The 20,157-nt window shown below is 40.5% G+C and overlaps 1 protein-coding gene across 2 annotated transcripts in view; it reads left to right on the top strand.

Moving 5' to 3' along the window:
- Positions 1–20,157, top strand: part of gng12b (guanine nucleotide binding protein (G protein), gamma 12b) — a 60,850-nt gene that overhangs the window by 9,543 nt on the left and 31,150 nt on the right. Inside the window, exon 1 of one of the 2 annotated variants that reach the window (XM_051898331.1) lies at positions 14,070–14,181. The exons of the other annotated variant lie outside the window; for it this stretch is intronic. The gene's annotated coding sequence lies outside the window, so the exon portion shown is untranslated. Of the gene's footprint in view, positions 1–14,069; positions 14,182–20,157 lie in introns of those variants that run through there. 2 annotated transcript variants of the gene reach the window in all.

The raw sequence follows: 20,157 nt of genomic DNA, 5'->3' as shown, positions 1-20,157 counted from the left end.
AATTTACCCTTGTTAAAATAAATGAACGAAGCATACTGTTAGCTCAGATATCCACAAAATTAAAAACTGAAATAAGAGTGGACGGTTTATCTGTCACAGTCAGATGCATGTGAAAGTTGTGTTCACTTCTACAGCAACAGTGGACTCCCGGACACACTTCCTTTCAGAATCATCACTGGTTCTTGAAAATAAAGTGATGTACAGCATAATGAAGAGCCCCGTGGTTCTGCTTTTATGTCCCCACCAATGTCAAAATGAAACCTACACCCCTGTTTGAAAACATGAAATAGTTCAATTTTACACCATAGCCGCTGTTAGCATTGAGAGATCATTTGTAAAGGTACAAAAATATTAAACTAGGTAAGCTGAATAGTTCAGAGCAGCAGCAAAATCCATTATTCTGTAATTACGAACTGTAAAAGGTGGCTGCTGTTTGTCTGACATTCTTGCTCTGTGACTCTAGCAATGGATTGAAAACAATGATTGGACAAAAGTTGTATGGTCCTGAGACTTCCACAGACGATATATATATATATATATATATAGTCTTTACAATTTTTGACCATGCTGATTGTTGCTTGCTATCAGTATTAAATGTTTATGAAAAAATGTGGAATGTGGAAAAAAATAATCCAATTAATGTGGATTAATCATACGCCTGACATGTTTTCAAATGGCCTTGGGTGTGGTTCTTCATCCCACCAACTAAACTAACCAATTCTGATATAAAATGATTCATGTCCTTGCTGCAAACTCTAGTAAGAAAGCCCTTTTGAGATTTTATAAAGCTCAGTCAAAGCCTGCAATTGTCAGGGAATGAACACAGACAGAGGATCCAAGTGCAAGAATAACAATATTTATTGACAGGAAAAATGCTGTACAATAACTTCACTCCAAGGGTCAGTCGAGGCAGAGGCTGTGGCGTGCAGAGTGGCGAGGCACTGGGTGGCGCAGGGCTACAGCGGGTATCAGAGAACAAGGATAATCCAACCCAGAAAACAGGGCACACGACGAAAGTCCAGAATCCAAAAACCAGGAAGAAACACACAGAGAACACGACACCGGGAACAGCCTGCAACGAACTGACAAAGACACATAAAGACATGCACAATATATAACAACCACTAACAAGACACGGCTGGCAACAGATCGCAATCAGACCATAATGGGAAACGCCCACACAATCATTCACTCACACCCAACACACACACACACACACACACACACACACACACACACACACAACAACACACGAGGGTGAGTAAGTGAATCCATGAACCGTGACAGTACCCCCTCTCCTATGAGCGCCTCCTGGCGCTCCCAGGAGAGCCTACCTGTTGATAGTAATCATCAATAAGAGAGTGATCCAGGATGTCCCTGGCAGGAACCCAACTCCTCTCCTCCGGACCGTAACCCTCCCAGTCCACCAAGTACTGGAATCCGCGTCCCCTTCGCCTAGCGTCCAAAATACGACGAACCGAATAAACGGGTTCCCCATCTACGAGACGCGGCGGGGGGGGAACCGGAACCGGCGGATTAATGTTAGCATGAAAAACAGGTTTGATTTTAGATACGTGGAATACGGGGTGAATTCTACGGTACGCTGGGGGGAATTTGAGGCGGACTGTCACCGGACTAAGAATCTTGGTGACAGTAAACGGGCCAATGAATTTAGGTGCCAACTTATTACATACGGAGCGGAGCGGAATGTTCCTGGAAGAAAGCCACACTTTTTGTCCGACGACGTATACGGGAGGCTTCAGCCGGTGGCGATCGGCCTGGGCCTTGGTGCGCGCTCCCACCTGAATAAGAGTCTCTCGGGCTCTTCTCCACGTGTGACGACACCTCTGGACGAAGGCGTGAGCGGAGGGGACCGCGACTTCGGATTCCAGACTAGGAAAGATAGGTGGCTGGTAACCTAGACTACACTGGAAAGGCGACAGGCCCGTAGCCGACACTGGTAACGAGTTGTGCGCGTACTCCACCCAAGGAAGCTGCTGACTCCAGGATGAAGGATTCTGAGCTACCCGACATCGCAACGTTCTCCCCAAATCCTGGTTGGCTCTCTCAGCTTGCCCGTTACTCTGGGGATGGAACCCAGATGACAAACTAACAGTCGCTCCCAGTAATCTGCAAAACTCCTTCCAGAATCTGGAGGTAAACTGGGATCCCCTGTCAGAAACCACGTCTACCGGGAGGCCATGAATACGAAAGACGTGATTAATGACAGTAACCGCTGTCTCCTTGGCAGAGGGTAATTTGGGCAAGGGGATGAAATGTGCCGCCTTCGAGAACCGGTCCACTACGGTCAAAATCACCGTATTGCCCTGTGAAGGAGGGAGGCCTGTTACGAAATCTAGCGCTATGTGGGACCAGGGTCTTGAAGGGACAGACAGCGGTTGAAGAAGCCCATCTGGGGAACGATTAGAAATCTTACCACGAGCGCAGACAGAGCAAGCCAAAACAAAATTGCGAACATCGCGAGCCATGCAGGGCCACCAGAATCGTTGCTTAACCAAAAACATGGTACGACTAACCCCTGGATGACAAGCCAGATTGGAATCATGGCCCCATCGGATAACGTCTGGACGTAACCTCTTAGGTACAAATAATCGACTCGGTGGGCACCCGGGCGGAGGCGTTACCCCTTCTAAGGCCGTGTGGACCTTCGACTCGACCTCCCATGTGAGTGAAGAGACAATGAGTCTCTCAGGTAAAATACACTCGGGAGTGGACGGGCGCTCGGAACGATCAAAAATACGAGATAAAGCATCGGGCTTGATGTTCTTAGACCCGGGACGATAAGATAGAGAAAAATCGAAACGACCGAAAAACAGAGCCCACCGAGCCTGCCTAGAGTTTAGTCTTTTAGCGGATCTGATGTATTCTAAATTCTTATGATCGGTCCAGACGATGAAAGGTACCCCCGACCCCTCCAACCAGTGACGCCATTCTTCCAAAGCTAATTTGACCGCCAGCAGCTCCCTGTTACCAATGTCGTAATTCCGTTCGGCGGCGGATAAGCGATGAGAAAAAAACGCGCAAGGATGCATCTTATCGTCCGTGGCGGCGCGCTGGGAAAGAACTGCCCCTACCCCCACCTCTGAAGCATCAACCTCCACCACAAACTGACGTGAAGGATCAGGGGCGACAAGAATGGGAGCCGAAACAAAGCGGCTCTTCAGATTGGAAAATGCAGCCTCAGCTGTATTAGACCACCTGAACGCCGTTGCGGTGGAGGTTAAGGCGGTCAGAGGAGCGGCTAGTTGGCTGAAGTTGCGAATAAAACGCCGGTAAAAATTGGCGAATCCCAAAAACCTCTGCAGGGCCTTACGGGAATCTGGGATTGGCCAATCCACCACAGCCTTAACCTTGTCAGGATCCATGCGCACCCCCTCAGACGACACGATATACCCTAAAAATGGAACTGACTGTGCATGAAAAACGCACTTCTCCGCCTTGACAAAAAGCCCATTCTCTAGCAGCCTCTGGAGCACTCGTCTGACGTGTTGCACATGTTCCTGGAGAGAAGAAGAAAATATCAATATGTCGTCCAGGTAGACATAAATGAACTGATCGATCATGTCTCTCAACACGTCATTAACGAGTGCTTGAAACACGGCGGGCGAGTTGGAAAGGCCGAAAGGCATAACCAAGTATTCAAAGTGCCCTCTAGGGGTGTTAAATGCCGTCTTCCACTCATCCCCCTCCCTAATGCGAACCAAATGATAAGCGTTGCGCAGGTCCAATTTCGTGAAAAGAGACGCGCCCTGCAGCCGTTCAAAGGCAGAAGACATCAACGGCAAAGGATAAGTATTCTTTACCGTGATGTTGTTCAGTCCTCTGTAATCAATGCACGGCCGCAGCGACCCGTCCTTCTTACCCACGAAAAAAAAACCCGCCCCCGCGGGAGACGAGGAAGGGCGGATGATCCCAGCTGCCAGAGAATCAGAAATGTATTTCTCCATGACCTCCCTTTCAGGATTAGAAAGTGAATATAACTTGCCTTTAGGCGGAGAAGACCCTGGTACTAAGTCTATGGCACAGTCGTAGGGACGATGCGGAGGAAGAGAAGCAGCCCGGGACTTACTGAACACTTCCTTCAGGTCAAGGTACTCCTCTGGCACGTTTGACAGATTCACCGACGACTCCTGTAACACAGAACGAGACACAGAAGAACAGGCAGACAACAAACAAGACGCATGACACTGGTTGCTCCATTCTGCCACGGACCCCTGACCCCACTCGATCCTGGGCTTGTGTTTGAGCAACCACGGATGACCCAAGACGACCGGATGAGTAGTAGATCTAGAAATAAAAAATGGCAACTGTTCAGTGTGATTACCGGAAGTGATGACGGTTAAGGGCTCCGTGGCGTGTGTGATGGTGGGTAGCTTCTGTCCATTAAGGGCGATGACAGTTATGGCATGTTCCAAAGGGTGAATGGGTATGTGCAAACGCGTGACCAGATCATAGTCCATGATGCTGCCCTCCGCCCCCGAGTCGACCAGAGCCTGGCAGGTGTGATGCCCCGATACCCACTGTAGTCTCACCGGGAGGAGTGTCGCAGATGAGGATTTATCCAAGGAAAGACCACCCGACAATAACCTCGGTACTACTGTCGGGCTCTGCCTTTTACGGGACACTCCCTAAGAAAATGCCCCGCCCCTCCACAGTACAAACACAGTCCCATCTCTCTCCGGTGTAATCTCTCCTCCCGGGAGAGCCGAGCTCTACCCACCTGCATGGGTTCAGGATCGAACGGGGGACCGACCGTGTTAACTCCGCTGGCACCGCTCTCCTCCATTTCCTCGAAGCGCGCTACGGGCCTCTTACGCGCCGCGCGTTCTTGCAAGCGAGCGTCCACCCGCAGCGCGAGCTCAATGAGACCGTCGAGACTGGTGGGTAGATCCAGCTGGTAAATCTCCTGCTGAACACGGTCGGCCAACCCATGCAGGAACATATCCCACTGCGCCTCCTCGTTCCACTTGCATTCCGCTGCCAGGGTGCGGAATTTGATGGCGTAATCAGACACTGGTTGGATTCCCTGCCGCAGATCCGCGAGTTTGCGCGCGGCCTCCCGTCCCGCCACCGAACGGTCGAAGACCCGTCTCATCTCCTGCGACAGGGTGTGGAATGAGGAGCAGCACTGATGCTTGTTCTCCCACACCGCTGTTCCCCACAACGCTGCGCGTCCCGTCAGAAGCGTCATGACCAACGCGACTTTAGATTCCTCAGAAGAAAACGTGTTAGGTTGCAAAGAGAAATAAATAGAGCACTTCGTTAGAAAGGCTCTACAAACATCTGGTTCTCCAGCATACCTCTCTGGTGCAGGAATACGCGGCTCTTGTTGACTGCTGACGTTGGCGGATGGGTGGGGAACAGACGGTGGAGCTGGCGCAGTGGGAGATGAAAGATGTTGAACCTGGGTAGATAACTCAGCCACCTGCGCCACCAACGCCTGAACGGCACGAGCAGTGGCCACCACTTGCTCGTCCTGATGATCCATCCGTTGAGCACTCCTGCTCAAATACTCCTGAAGATCCGACGACCTTGCTGGATCCATAAGTGGTCAGTTCGTTCTGTCAGGGAATGAACACAGACAGAGGATCCAAGTGCAAGAATAACAATATTTATTGACAGGAAAAATGCTGTACAATAACTTCACTCCAAGGGTCAGTCGAGGCAGAGGCTGTGGCGTGCAGAGTGGCGAGGCACTGGGTGGCGCAGGGCTACAGCGGGTATCAGAGAACAAGGATAATCCAACCCAGAAAACAGGGCACACGACGAAAGTCCAGAATCCAAAAACCAGGAAGAAACACACAGAGAACACGACACCGGGAACAGCCTGCAACGAACTGACAAAGACACATAAAGACATGCACAATATATAACAACCACTAACAAGACACGGCTGGCAACAGATCGCAATCAGACCATAATGGGAAACGCCCACACAATCATTCACTCACACCCAACACACACACACACACACACACACACACACACACACACAACAACACACGAGGGTGAGTAAGTGAATCCATGAACCGTGACAGCAATTTCCTGTACTGTCTGTCATGTACATGAATGAATAAATGAATGAATGAAGATGCTACATATTACAGTCAATGCAATTAAAAGCTTATTTTTCTTAGTGGAATTGTAAATCTTAACTCAACTCCTGGCTTTCTGCAGCCGGTCAGATACCAGTGCGCATTGGCTTAGGGGATTGAAGGTAAAACTCATTAGTCTAACCATCAGAGAGTACTTTACCTCACTCATTGACTCACTTCATTTCATTAATCTCCCAGAAGACTTTGCTGTACTCAGTCTGAGGCACTGGTAATTGCACCCTGTAAGGCACTTAAAGGATCACACCTATTTAAAAGCTCCAACTCCCTATACCAATTTGCAACTAGATTTCAAAACATTTTCTAAAAGCTGCTTTCCCGTCCTGCCTCCATATTTGTCACAGTGGACTTTATTTTATTGGTCATTGTATTGACCTCATAACAACGATTACATAACCACACCCCCTATGTGGGTACTCTGTCTATGTCCATTAAACAAAATTATGTCATGAGTCGGTTCGCTCTCTGATGTACCTATGATTTTGGAATAAATTACTTCAAATGCAGTTCGTAATAACACACACACACACAAAATCACAAGCTTTAGTATCAGCCTGTAGAAACACTACATAGAAACATGGTAGAACACAAAAAAAACAAACAAAAAAAAAACACGTTCTGTAGATGGGTAAATTATGTTTTTTTTTCTTTTTTTTTTGAGATTACCGGCTTTGGGAACTCTCTGGATACCAAGTATCAGAATTACATGTACAATAACAACACCACTTTATCATAATATTGGAAATTTGGCAAAAAAGGAGGTTTGTATGTTACAGACAGTTCAGAAAGTTTGACGGATAATGATAACAACAACGCTTATCAGAGTAGCAATTTGGTTGGCTTGTAAGTCTTTTATCTATCGAAGGTCAATTGTGTTTACAAATGCTGATTACCAAATTAATCCTAAATGTCTAAACCCCATAAAATCCCTTACAAGACATGGAGCCTCAGAAGATGGTAAATGCAGTATGTATTGAGGTCACAAACTGATGTACCAGATGCTCTTGTCATCTGAGATGTCAAGTTGAGGACCTCCGAGCTGCTTGCGGGGAAGCTTATTGACAAGGATGTAAATGGACTGCAGGGATCACTCGTATAATGATGCACAGGGTCACTTGCCAAGAGCTGGTTAATTAGGTGTCGGCAGATGAATGCCGTCGTCATGTTATTGCCTTCATGGAAAGGCAGAAAAAGGAGAACCCTGTACAAACTCACCGACAAGGGCAGTAACTGGTTGCCTAGAAACTGTAAAACACAGTAGGTAATAAAGAAACAGAATAGGTTCAGCACCTAAACCAAAACAGCACACACCATGATGTTTGGGCGTAGATGAGCGTCTTTTGTTTTTGAGACAAATATGATCAAGTAGATGATTGAAGTGTTGAAGTATGAGAGACTGTGGATGTGATTTGAAAACAGAGATAGGACACACTAACTCCTTCATGTCTATTAATAGATTTTATACTTCTGTTTATACTCACGCCTTGATTTCCCTCAAAACGAATACAGAGATCTGAGCTTGTGTTTTGTGTAAGCGTGACTGTGAATGACCTCAGCACTCAGTTCTCACCATCTACAATGCCTTATCTCCTGTCACAGTGTTGTGTTGTGACAACTAGATTACTCAAATTGCAGACACATAGAGGGAAAATGAGTCCTGAATAAATTTGAATGGATTTTAAGCTGACAAAAAAAGCATGATAGTGATTTATACTCACATTAAATCAGCAGTGAGACATAGTATTTGGACTTTGCCTCTACTTTATGACTTCTTGTTTTATTAAGCCTTTTCATGTGGAGTGCTTTCTGTCCCTCATCTCCTGTCTCCATGACGAGTTTCCTGCTTTGTTGCCTAGCGATCTATAAACCTAGAATTGGCCGCAGCCCCTGTCTAAAGTTTCTCTGTAGAGCCGCACTCTCAGTTTTATGTTGCTGTTGTAGTACTTACAATTAGTGCATTTACTGCCAGCTTTCACAAGCTTGCACATCTTGGCAGTGAAATGATAACAGATTTACTGCAAAGATATCATATTTAATTGAGCCAGTAAGATTGTTTTTTTCTTTGATGAACATTTTTTGAATTTATGAATTAAAATTCATTTTGATATTTTTGAGAGTATAAGCCAAAGTTAATATTAATTATTAGAAATATATAAGCAGCAAAGCAGTTCTGTAAAAAAATTAAATAAATAAATAAAACTTTTGTATGCCAAATCCAAGGCATCTGGGTGCAATGTGCTGGAACATGCATGGTAAAAATAAAATAAAACAAAATTTATATAATAGAGAGAACCACTGAGGAAATGACATTTCTTAAAAATAGCAGATAATTTGACCTTTTTATGGCAAGGCAAGGTTAAGGTTGCGAAATGTAGATTAAGCCAAGATTAGGCCTTAGTTTAATTAGGACATTTAAGTAGCTTTTATAAACGTGCCTCAAAAACATTACTGTTGTGCATCTTGAGACAAAACATTGGCACTGAAATATTTTAAGATATGCCAGTGCAAGTTGCTTTCACTTAAAACAGCTCAAACATGAGTTTTCATATGGGACTAGGCTTAAGCCTTGTCTATGAAACTGGGGGTAATGTAATACAATGCCCCAAAAAACTTTATATTTGTATTTTAAAATAATATTTATAAATTAATAATTCATGATATTTGTTAAAAAAAAAAAAAAAAAAAAAACAAACTTAAAAATATATACAAAGTTCTGTGATGAAACTCTAGATGGCACAGGCTAATAGGTCCTTAACTCAATCTGCTTGCAATCACATAATTCTCTATAGGGCATAGCTGATTGGTTCTTGCTGTATCAGTAGCCAATGAGCTCGCTGCTCAACCTTCAAATACTGGTCAGCATTTGCTGTAGAATTTGCAGCACATTTACTTGCTCACAGCAGTGTGTCTGTATATTGGCGTTAGCAAGTCCCGTACTTTGCAGCAGCAGCAATAACAGCAGTAGAAACAGCAGCGATCTTCCAAAGTCGATTATCGATTAGACCAAACATATCAACATTGTCATATCCATTACCATGCCAAACACTCAAGAGAGTTGTCATGGCAGAAATATATTTTAAAACAGTTTTGAAAATAATGATTTAGATGTACACTCACACTCATTTAAAGGTGCTCTATGTAAGAATGACAGCTAATGGTTGAAATGTACAGAGCCCTGCACATGACATGCAAGAAAAAAAAATAAATTGTGCGCACAATTTACTAATTTGTTAGCTCGATTTACTAATTTGTTAGCTCGATTTACTAAATTGTGCGCACAATTTACTAAAACGTGCGCACGATTTACTATTTCGTTCCCTCGATTTATAAATCGAGGGAACGAAATAGTAAATCGTGCGCACGTTTTAGTAAATCGAGGGAACGAATTAGTAAATCGTGCGCACGATTTAGCCTACTACTTATTTCCTGCATGTCATGTCTGGGGCTCCGTAGAAACTGCTGTCCAAATTCAAAATATTGTTTGTCCCGCCCCCTCCTCCTCAGACTCTACTCTCTCACGGGTTGCCAGTTTGAAGACACGCAACAGGAGCGAACTCAATTGACATTGGAAGGCGAGGAGACTTGCACACTGTAAGATAATTAGTTGATTTATTGATTTATGATGAGTTGATATCGCGTTTTAATATGCTCCCGTTCATAGAGATTTTTAGATAGATGCTGAGGCTTTTTAGGTCGGGTAGAATCTGCGATCTCTGACCAAGTCTGTTCGCTGGCTTCCATGGATACAATTCGCTGCATGTGTTTCCCACCAACTGGCAACCCGGGGTGGCGAAATACTATTGGGTAAATTGGCAACGTGCCGTCTTGCACAGACCGAGACAAAAACAGAAATTCCGACACGGAACACAAATTTCAAAGTAAAATAACTGGCTGTAGCAATGGTTTTCAGAGAAACGAATATGTGAACTGAGCATGTTTAATAAATATCTGCAAACATATGGTATTTTTATGCTTTAGTACAGTCAAAAACTTACATAGAGCACCTTTAAAGTGTGAGAAAAATATGCTATTAGTTTTTTCTTGATAGTAATATCACATTTGATCAAATAAAATTTGATTTTTTTTTCATTAAAATGGTAAAATGTTTTTCAAAACCATGTAAATAATGTCTGTATTTGTATCAGAGATTAACTTGTCTACTGTAAAGCAGCCCTTATATAGGGATAAAACTGCACCTTTGGCCATCGCTGATTTCCAATGAAATCATGCCAAATATAAACAAGTAAGACAGCCTGTACAGAAACATTAGAGGAAATAAAGGACAGGGATTTCACAAAAAAAAAAAAAAAAAATTCTCAGGTTTTGTCACGCTTCTGTATTTATGGCAACCATTTATGGCAACCAGCATCTGTTGGCCTTAGAGGTTAAACTGGTTTCACTAGAATGTGGTCAGATCATCTTTCTGATAATATCCAATCTGATGACCAATCAGAGCCAAATAATCAGGGTTTCCATCTCTTTCCGAGTGTTATATCCCCCTGGAATATTTTTGTTGTTAGAAGTAGAACTACCATTCACATTGTCTCTCTGTTCGTTATGGACATTCAGAGACATCCGTTTTAAATCCTTCAATGAGCACACATTTCATAGTAATAATCATGATAATATATTTACACTACTGTTCAACAGTTTGGGGTCGGTAAGATTTTTAATGTTTTTGAAAGAAGTTTCTTATGCTCACCAAGGCTGCATTTATTTGACTGAAAATAGAGTAACACTAATTTAAAATAACTATTTGATATTTTAATATATTTAAAAAAAAGTAAGGTAAATGTAAAATGTCCTTTATTCTTTTAATGGGAAAACTGAATTACTCCAATCTTCAGTGTCGCATGATCCTTCAGAAATGTCTTTCCTGTCACTTTTGTCCAATATGCATCCTTGATGCTAAATAAAAGTATTAATTTCTTATAAAAAAAATTGTTTTCTTTTTTTAAACGGTAGTGTATATACAGACAAGGGGTCATCTTTATATTGTATTTAACATTTACTATTAAAATGTATTACTCACATTCTGTTAGAACACTTTTCCCCCTGCAGTGTGTATAGAAATCTCCCACTGGGGAACACTGACCCCTAATGGGATAAAGACAGCACTGCAATTACACAGTGATAGAGGATATTAATTTCGTCAAGCTCTTTCTAAGCAACAGTTTTTTTGTTGTTTTTTTTTTTGCCAGGCTGTCACTAAAAAAAGAGCCTGGGACAAAATTTTATTGAGTGGGCCCCTTTTATGCAGGCCCCAAGGCTGCTTTTTCTGTGGAAATTATACAGAAAACAGTCTAAATAAAGTTAATATTTTAAAAATGTCCTTTCTGAAGATTGGTAAAAAAAAATCATGAAATTAATATTTTTAACTAGTTTATTTTTTACTGAACAACAACAACAAAAAATTACTGAACAACAACAACATTTATTTCCAGGTGTTTATCTCTTGTATCCAGCCCTGTTTACTTTAGCTTATACTCACTGCAAGTTGTAGAGTAATATTCTCTGTAAAGCTGCTTTAAATAGGGGCAGTTGTGGCCTAATGGTTAGAGAGTCAGACAGGTAACCTGAAAGTTGTGGGTTTGATTCTCAATATGGACAGGAAATGACTGAGGTGCCCTTGAGCAAGGCACCCAACCCCCAATTGCTCCCCTGGTGCCACAGCAAAAATGGCTGCCCACTGCTCCAGGTGTGTGTGTGTGTCCACAATTTGCAGCGTGTGTGTTCACTACTCACTACTCTTAATGTGTGTGCAATAACTGGATAGGTTAAATGCAATTTCTGAGGAATTCAGAGTAGGGGAGCGCAGGGCACAAACTAACGCGGGGTTAGTTGTAACACGCATGGTTTAAATATGGTTTAACCACACACGCTAGCATGAAGAAACTTATCATATTTACTAGTTTCCATATCGACAATATATAGAGAAAAAATTGTGCCAAAATTCAGAAATATTTGGAAGATATCACTGAACATTTATTTAACAATAGCAAAAGTAAATTTCTTACTTAAGATAATTTTTCATCTATATTTTTTGTGTTTATTTAAAATTAGACAAATCTGATATTATTTTAATCTCCAATCTCTTGTTTAGCAGTTTGGGTAGTTCTTTAATGATTCACTAACTATCAGTAGACACTAACCAGGTTTAAATTCCAGTTGCGCAGATAGGGTTCGTTGTAACACTGCGTTACAATGTGCTCCGCTATTAGAACTATAATATTCTATACAGTTACGATACAACTAGCATAATCAACTTTTATGAATTTCTGTTAAGAAACCATGGGAAAAAAGGTGAATAAAGACTGAGAGGAAGAACCTGAACATTCAGAAAATATTATTTCAAGAAATTTACAGCATTTGTACTTGCTCGTCTATTTATCTTGTGTTCTGTGAGAGTGTTCACTATCAAACTACAAATTTGAATTTCTAAAAAAAATGCCATTATTTTATATGAAAAAAAAAAAAAATTGTCTTTTATTGACAAAATATTTTAGTTTGTCATGTATATTTTTTTAATTAAATCAGATAACATTTTTAGCTGCCATATGGTCATGTTACAACGTGCCCCATCACATGTTACAATGTGCCCCACCTATGGGGCATGTTGTCACACTTCCCTTCCCTTCTTTCGGGGTAAATAAAGAAAAAAAGTATACACTGTATTAATGAAACAAAGCCACATATTTGTACCAGACATGTGTGAAATTAATGTGGAACAAAAGAAATTCTCTGAACCCTAAGTACATTTACACAAACTGAGAAAGTCAAAAAGCGTTAGGTTGTGCCCCGCTCTTCCCTACACTGTAAAAACACTCTTCACTTTCACTATGAAAATCACTATATAATGAATTTAGAATTGAAATAAAGTGTTTCTTTTCAAGTTGATGCATCAAACATTTATCAAACATCAAATATATATTTATAAACTTACTAGAAAAATATTTTCCAAGTAATGTTTTAATCACTTTTTTGGCCTTTAGTACAATGTTAATATAAAACAATTAGCATATTTAATTAAGCTACCTTTATATTTAAGGAAAGGAAATTTAATGTCCTCTTGCAAAGGGATCGTGAGGATCCGTGCTGTGGCATCAAAAAAAATTTAGTCAATTCGTCAGGGACACAGTTTCTAGTGTGTTTCCAGTTCCTGTGACAGATTGCTTTAGCTATAGTTGTTGGTTAAAGGAATTTTATTTCACTGATTAAATAAATTAAGATTTCGTTAAGCTATGGACTTGTCTCGCCCCTTTCTCCACTAGGGGGAGCCACTGAACTATAGAAGAGTTTTATGCTCCTTCAACAACACTGTTTCCATCAACAAATTAGACTGGACTTTATTAATACTGTGCACCAGGTCCATATATTTACAATAGGTATAAATAGTACTGATTATCACAATTGTATTGATTCTACAATTAATAGGCTACCATTATAGGCAGCATTATACTGGACTATGTGCATGTTGATTACGGCACAGGTGCGAACACATATTCTCTCCTCCAGCTGTCCTCCACTTCTCACAGTGGAATAGTGTTTTTCAGACTAAAGGCCCTGTTTGTGGGCACCTTAATAAAGGTTTTTGTGAAAATCTGAAGTTTCACTGTTAAAACTAGCCTAGTGTTGTAATAACATACTCAGCATAAAGGCAGGTCAGGTGCTTATAGTTACTCAGAACACAGCCATAGTTGATGTGTATAAAAGTGTATTTGTTAAATGCTTATACAGAGAGCAGCCTGGAATGCATAAAGTGTAATACAATCTGTGATGGAGTGTCATATTGAGCTACTTTGGAAGAGGGTGGCTCTTGGCCGAGAAAGGTTGTTTTCACCCCTGCTGGAAGAAGTGTGGGAAAAATTCCTTCCTCTTGCAGGAAAACAAGAGCAGCAGGTTTTAGTTTCAGTCTTTCTTTTGTGCGGATCAATGGCTCACTCTCTCAGAACTCATAACCATGCGCTCTTGGCTGGTGGGCTTGCATTAATGATACGCTATATCTAACAGGCATGGTGGATGTCAGTATCCGTCGGTGGGAAATAATGTAAGTGTAAGAGAACTGGCATGAACGCTGGGTGTCCTGCGGCTGTTTTTAAGCAGAATGAGAGTGCATTTGTGCGCCTGCAGAAGACACATATGCACATCATGCATTTGCACAAGTTCATATGTGTTTTTTTGTCTTCTAGGATCATACAAGTTGCCTTCTAGCAAGATGTGAACAGTGCTGTTACTGTTGTCTAAAACTATTAAGTAATGTGATAAAAATATGATAAATAATAATAAAAATGTGATTAAAATTAAGTTGAAAAAAAAACTACAAAGCTAAATTACAGAAGCATAAACTAAAATTAAAATTAAAATGAAAACTGAAAATATAAAAATAAAAACTAATACTATGAAATGACGCTGGATGTCAAAGTGTAAAATGACACATCACCTCGTGATTGCTTCATTATAGGCCATTCCCATTCAAGGCATCTCTGCCTTCCTGTTTCGCAAACACCTGCACATATATGGGCATGGCATTAAATGGATGTGGTTGAGTTCCGTCTGCCATTCTTTAAGCTCCTCCCTCACAAGCACATAGACTCGCACTCTCCCACATCCTCCACACAGACACACTCACTCAACATCCGCACAAACCGGCCCAAAGTACAGACAGGCGTAGCCTGGCAGGAAGTGATGTTACTTGGCTTTGTAGGACTGGTGTTTTTGATCATGTGTGTTGTAGTGCGCCCCACAGGAAAATGAGGAAGTGCTTCATTTAGGATTTGTTGTTCTCTCTGTCTGTTAGTGCGGGTGCTGACCACAGATAACTTTGTAGTTGCTTGTTAACAGAATATGTATGAAGTTCCTTGTTTCTGTGTGTGTGTGTGTGTGTGGGGGGGGGGGGGGGGGGGGGGGGGTCATGTTTTGCCTACATTAGGGAGACAAAATGTACCACAGAAGTAGTAAAACCTGTTAATGTTTTTTCTATTTTTTTTTTATATATATTGTATTTTTACAATTAGTTTAATACAAGATAATTTTCAGTATTTTTTTTTTTACACATTTAATTAATATCTTCAGTCAAAACATTGACTTTAACATTTCATAATTACATTATACTTATTTTTTTTCTCTCTCTCAAATTTGCATTGATCCCTTTGCTGCCCCATGTGGTTCTCTGAAAACCTCTGGCTTAAGTGACATCAGCAAAAAAGAACATTGTTTAGTTAGAAAAAGTGCAAGACAAACAATTTTTCACTGATGAGTAATTCACTATAAGACCAAAAAGGTGCATTAAGTTTTGTTTTTACTTAACTGAAAATCTAAAAATGCAGAACAGTTCAGGATTAGGTTTAGGGGATAGAAAATATCACAAGCTCATTAAAAAACAAAAGCAATAGACAGTCTTCTTCATGATAGTGAATCATATGTGTTGGTTTATGCTTCCGTAACATGCCAACTGGTGACTTGTAGAGCAGGTTCCTGCTTATGACTTCATTTGCGGGGAAATAGGGAGAAACCTTCCTAGAAGAGTCAGTGAAAAGCAAAGGAACTGAGTGTTACAGCGGAGATACCTGTGTGTCTGCCGGATGAATTAGTCATATGTTGTGCACACCGTAGCTATATTCCGAAACCTGGTGAGCTACCTAGGCAGCATTTTAAAGCATTTTAGACATGCTCCTGATGTAATTGTTGTTTCAAAAGAAAAATAATTGTGCCGACTTTAAAGATACATTGTAAGTCAGCAGAGCATTTCCTGAATGCATTGTGCTTACAAGCTCAGTGGAAAATTTCAAGATGTTGTGAGAAGAGCTGTTTATAAATATATTTCTATGGCCACGTTCACACAGCAGCAGAATACGGTTGTCAGTCCTGTATTTGAGTCCTTAATACGGTTATGTTCACACACAGTACGGTTATTTACGGGTGTGACAACCGCATTTTATAACCGAACTCACACCCGTAAATTTTCGGGACTCAAAACCGCATTCTCGGAATATTCGCGCTGTGTGAACGGAACAGGACTGGACAACTAGTTGTCTGTCACGTCATACAGTGTGAGAGAGACGCTCTGCTAAGGTGTTTTGTGTGTGGTTTCGCTTTCGGTAACTTAAAGCGACAGAGATATGAGCTGTGCGTCATCTTAAGGTGTTAGGTCCAATCAGTTTTCCACCGGAGAGGCTCCCATCAGTTTTGTGTTTCTTTTCCAAATTCAAATGCCGTGTCATGCGCGAGACGTCGCAAAGGACATGACACGCGTGTGCAACAGACTTTTCAGTTTTATGAATGTCGCCATCTTTAATCTTACTTTGGTCACTGTCGTTATGGTTACTAGTAAGAGAATACAGGCTTGACTCTTGTTGCACGTTCATACAGACAGTGTTCGAGACGCTACTGTAAGTTGCTGTGTGAACGAGACATTTCGAGACTCACACCTGTAAGTAAATCCAGTTGTAAATCCCAAAAACTGACAGTGTGAACATGGCCTATCATGGCAACTCTCTGAAGATTGTTAGCATGGTCATGGATATGACAATGTTAATGTATTTGATCTTGGCGGAATAGATCTGCTACGCTGCTGCTGAATTGCTGCTGCTGTAGATTATTGTTGTTGTAGATTATTGCTGCTGCTGATTTTTGCTGCTGCTGCAGAGCAAGTACAGGAACTTGCTACTGCCAATACATATGCTGATACAGTGCTGCAAGTAAGACATAGTGCTGCTGCACAAATAGCATATATCAATAACCCATAGCAGATCTATACAGGTGGAACTGGGGAAGGTGGAGGGTTTTAGAGGAACTCTGAAGCGTGCTGCAAACTGCTATAGTGAATGTAACCAGCCATTTAAATGTGTGAGCAGCAAGCTCATTGGCTGCAGATGTGACATGGACCAATCAGCTTGTGCCAGTAGTTAACGCTGTAATTATCATCAGCTAGCATTAAGACCCATCAGTCTGCGCCATCTAGAGTTTCATGACAGAGCTATGTATTTCATGCAACACCAAAAAATGAAATGAGCTTGAAAGCTTGTTAGAGTTTTTTGTTGTAATTACCATAATTACGAGATGACAACCCGTGATGTTCTTCTCTGAGCTGTTCACATCCTCAGATCAAAAATTAATCTGTAGTGGTCAGGTGGTACAGAGGTCAAGTCGGAAGTTGTTTTGAGTTCTATGAGGATGTCATCTCTTTTTTATAAGTTTTATAAGTCTTCTTTAGAAGTGATTAGCTTAGCAACATGCTAAGGTCATAGTAAATAGTTTTTGTTGATAATGTTTTGAAGATTGTATGTGATTGTGTTTTGTTATTTGTTCTAGAGGTCGACCGATTCATCAGTTTTGCTGATTAATCGGCACCGATGGTTGATTGGTGGAACAATCGGTTATCTGCAAAAATCCATACCGATAGTTTTTCCGGGTTGCGTCCGTTGCTGGAGCGGTTGAGAAGGGTGCGCTGTCATTATTACACAGTATGAGAGTGCTGAGGAAGGGTCTGCTGGCATTATACAGAATGAGAGCGGCCTCTAGAGGTGAAATAAAAATTATCACTGGCGCCTCGTGTTGTTTATAATGACACGCGATGTTGCGCGCTGCACGAGAGAACACGAAATCCACTATCGGTCGACCTCTAATTTCAGGGCTCCAGACAAAAAAATGAATTAAGCAGCCACTGGCTCCTATAGGGGGAAAAAACAGGCGGCAAATAATTTTTTTAAGAGCCACACAACAATGAACTTAAAATTTTAAATCACTTACTTTTAATCATCCTGTTGTGTTTATATCTCCCCTTTTACAGTTTTAGCATTTTCATCTTGTGATTTTTCTGGGAAATGAATGTCACTATTTTCACTTAATACTATTATAGTTTTTGTTAATATTTTGAATCCATTATTTTTTGATATTTTGATTTTTATATTTTCTGCTTTCATTTTTCGTTGTTTTAATATTTTTTCTTTGTTTTTATTTTTATTTTTTGTTGTTTTTAAACATGTCTGTTTAGTTTGTAAAAAATTATTACAGTATTAACATTTATTTCAAGCAAATGTTTTTTAATGGTTTTAGTTAACTATAATAACCCTGATGCTAGTAAAATCTTTATATTGAATAATATGTGTCAAATAATGTTCTTAGTCTTTCCTTCCTGAAGCTACAACAGTTTACTTTGAATCAAATGAAAATAAATATAAATATATGGAAATAAATATATAAATATATTAAATTTGGTTTGTGTAACAAATAACAAACAGGGGAAATTGATATACATACTACTTGACTTTGATTAATGAACAGGCTGAAAATACAATGGGACTCTTATTTTGAAATGTCTGTGCTTTACTTTTGCTGCTCATTCAAGCTCAGATGAGGAAGATAAAAAAATTACGTTGTTACAACTGTTTACAATACATTATAATATAATATAATATGATATAAAGTAAACTTTGTCATAATTGATCAGCATTAGTTCATAAGGAATTGGTTGACAAATGTGCGCTAATCGTTGATTGTGAGCTGCTCTGAAGCTCTGTTGCGAGAGCCTGAAGAACGTGAACAGAACATTATATATATACTTTTCATATATATATATATATATATATATATATACTTTTTTATTCTACTGGAACAAAGCTTTGCTGTGATAATACAGACAAATATTATGAACACACACAGTAACACTGAGACACTTGGAACATAAGGCGTTCACAGATCTCCCTCGTGGCTGAATCTGTCGGATGTCTTGTGCAGTTATGGTCTCCTGACAGCAGTCAGATTTGTTTAACAGTAATAGGGTTGATAAGAGTGTCTGAATCCTGTGTTGTTGTGTACCCTCTGCAGCTCTCTCCTCTGGGAAAAGGGCCAATTCAAATCTTACAGTCACTAATTGACTAGCAGGAGACAGGAAGTGCTCTTCATGAGTGTAATGTCCACCCTTGGAATCAAAATCAGGGCTTGGACATCTGACTATGGATGGGCTTTTTTTTTTTTTTTTTTCCTTTGTAGAAGCATGTGGTAAGATTATCTGGGGAGTATCAGAGCACTGTGTGTGGGTTACCTGGCCCCTGTCACACTGGCCTATTTCACCTCTTTTAAGTGGGTCATCTCAGATCACATTCCTGGCTTTCTTTCTCACACTGACAATGTATGTCAATTGTGGGATCCAGTGCATCATTTTTGTTCTGTTTATGTGTGTTTTTTAAGAGTATGCATGTGTTTATTTGAAGAAGGATTGTCATAAATATTCTTTTATACTTTAACTTTATTTATTTATGTTGTCTATTTGTAAAATGCCAAACAGCGGTGTCACGATATAGGCCTACCGGTATTGATGATAATCGTGATATTTAAAATGAACAGTACATAGGGGTGGGCGGTATATCGAGTTTGTAAAAGCACGTCGTCGGATATGACAGATGAGACATTCTACCCACATTCCAAGAAAGTTAGCTTGCCCGTGTGGAAGTTTTTTGGATTCCGTGAAACAGTCTGCAGGATACCACCAACCTGTTCACCCACAAGTGAGACTCACAAGAGTGATAAAACTTATAACATTCCAAGAAATCCATAATTTGGACAAAGACGTCGCTGTAGCTGAGTGAAATGCATTTTATAAAAGACATTTTGACAGAAATGAACACACCATACTGTCGCCCTATACCCTATACTGTCGCAATGAACACACCATTGCGACAGTATAGGGTTAATATGTGTTCTTCAAGCTTTCTCAGGTATTTTCATAAGAATAATTTTTATTTATAAGGCAATAACAATGGACATAGCCTTTATCACTGAATAGAATTCTATAAAATACTATAATTTCTGCCTCATTCTGTGATAAGAAGCCACATCAGTTCACAGAAAGAAGTTATTTCAAACTGGTTGCCATTAAGTGTAATTGCTCCTTTTGGATGCAATGGTGTGATTCTTAAATAAATAAATAAAAGGAAGGAAAATTCTACCATATTCTATAAATAAATAAAAATAAACAAAGTAAAAATGAATTTGATTGCATTATTATTATTTTTTTCAAGATTTC

This window comes from Ctenopharyngodon idella, chromosome 6, assembly GCF_019924925.1.
Source record: "Ctenopharyngodon idella isolate HZGC_01 chromosome 6, HZGC01, whole genome shotgun sequence".
NCBI lineage: Eukaryota > Metazoa > Chordata > Actinopteri > Cypriniformes > Xenocyprididae > Ctenopharyngodon > Ctenopharyngodon idella.
This window is presented reverse-complemented; position numbering and strand designations above follow the sequence as displayed.